Consider the following 2,164-nt stretch of genomic DNA (forward strand, 5'->3'; position numbering starts at 1 on the left):
ACTCTCTATCCCTCTCTGTAAAAAATCAATAAAACATATTTTTTAAATATTTTAAAAAATAATAAATAAAATAAAAATGTGCGCTACCTCTGACAGTCACAATCTGAAGGAGCCCAAGTTCCTTCCAAACCAACTGCTCAAACAGATATTTTTACAGCTATACAACTAAATAAGGTTACTTAAGACAAAATAATTTTTAAAAATAATTTTTGGTAAAGAAAACAACAAATTATCCTAATTGTAATTCACGGGGCTACTGACCCACACAGTGTAAAACAAAGATCACGAGGATTTTGCAAGTTGTAGTTTTTCATCCTTCATAAAGTACAGCCTAATAGTCTTTGTTAATTATGTAAAGCCAGGCTTCAGAACTAAATAAAGAATAGTGTAAATTGAACAGATGAATGACCAGAAGGTCCTAATTTCTAAAGTGAATTATTTTGAAGAAATACAAATAAGCAGCAGCATAAATCCACATTTCTCAATGTGAAGTCATCAATCAAGCAGTCTTTCTTTTGCTATCTAAGGCAACTAAAAGGCCTTAAGATATCTGCATAATCTCCCACATGAGAAGTCAAATATTTCCTTTTATTGCCACGAATATACTTTTTATTTAACCTGACCTTTAAAGCTCTGTAATCATCTGTACTTTGTAATCAAAGATAAAAACTAACCATCACCTAGCTATGCACTATAGTTAGTTATTAGACCAGAGGTTGGTTAACTTTTTCTGTAAAGGGGCTAGATAGTAAATATCTTAGGCTATGAGAGCCTATAGTCACTGTTGCAACTACTCAGTTATGTCATTGTAACACAGAATCAGCCACAGAACATACACTAACAAATGGGTGTGGACGTGTTCCAATAAAACCTTACCAAAAAAAGCGGCAGACTGGATTTGGTAAGAGGGCTATGGTTTGCCAAACCTTGAATCAAACTATTACATGTGAGAAGAAATAAACAGACCTATTCCTCTCTTTCCCAATGATAATGTTCTGATCATAATACTAATTACTTCCTAAAATACTACAAAATACAATTAACTAGCTTTCTCCTATTTTGTAATGGACATTCACAGTGGAATAATGCTAGACTCTATTGCCTTAAATGAGGAATAAGAACCAACTATGAGAATCAAGTTCAGGATTAAGATTTGTACTATATAGCCTTTGTGAAGTTGTGTGACCTCTGAAAATGGTTCGTTATTCGCTAGACACAGAAAACCCCACAAAATCATGCATATCAAGAGGCTCAAATCTTCGTGTTCACTTTAAGAACACTCGCGAAACTGTCCAGGCCATCAAGGGTATGCATATTAGAAAAGCCACCAAGTATGTGAAGGACGTCACTTTAAAGAAGCAATGTGTGTCATTCCGTCGTTACAATGGTGGAGTTGGTAGGTGTGCCCAGGCAAAACAGTGGGGCTGGACACAGGGTCGGTGGCCCAAAAAGAGTGCTGAATTTTTGCTGCACATGCTTAAAAATGCAGAGAGCAATGCTGAACTTAAGGGTTTAGATGTAGACTGTCTGGTCATTGAGCACATTCAGGTGAACAAAACTCCCAAGATGCGGCATAGAACCTACAGAGCTCATGGGCGGATTAACCCATACATGAGCTCTCCCTGCCACACTGAAATGATCCTTACTGAAAAGGAGCCGTTTGTTCCTAAACCAGAAGAGGAGGTTGCACAGAAGAAAAAGATTACCTCAGAAGAAACTGAAGAAACAAAAACTTATGGCCCAGGAGTAAATTTAGTATAAAAAAAATCTAAATATAATTAAAAAAAAAAGATTTGTACTATAAACACTGTACAGAAACCTGAGCCAAAAAATAAAAATAAAAGCTTTAAGTTCAGATCCATAATCTATATGATCCCAGCAGAGGCAACTGTGAGACGATTGTATTGGGACATATCACATATCATCCACAATCTAGAACACAAGAACTCCAAGGAAAAACATTTCCCACTGATGATAGGCTTTCAATAAAAAATTATAAATCACAGGAGAAATGAAAAACCATGAAAAAGAACCAGCAGAACGAACAGCAGCAGGACCCAAACTTTAAGAGTTACAACTAATTTGAAAGGGACTTAAAACAAACCAAAAAAAATTTTTTTTAATATATTTTATTGATTTTTTACAGAGAGGAAGGGAGAGAGAT

General features: G+C 35.4%; 1 protein-coding gene and 1 pseudogene across 4 annotated transcripts in view; one reads left to right on the forward strand and one right to left on the reverse strand.

Moving 5' to 3' along the window:
- The window catches only part of TESK2 (testis-specific kinase 2), a 110,960-nt gene that overhangs the window by 98,360 nt on the left and 10,436 nt on the right, over positions 1–2,164 (reverse strand). The window lies entirely within an intron of this gene.
- Positions 1,176–1,750, forward strand: LOC106723905 (annotated as a pseudogene).

The sequence above is a fragment of the Myotis brandtii genome, unplaced genomic scaffold (assembly GCF_000412655.1).
Source record: "Myotis brandtii unplaced genomic scaffold, ASM41265v1 scaffold674, whole genome shotgun sequence".
Taxonomy (NCBI): Eukaryota; Metazoa; Chordata; class Mammalia; order Chiroptera; family Vespertilionidae; genus Myotis; species Myotis brandtii.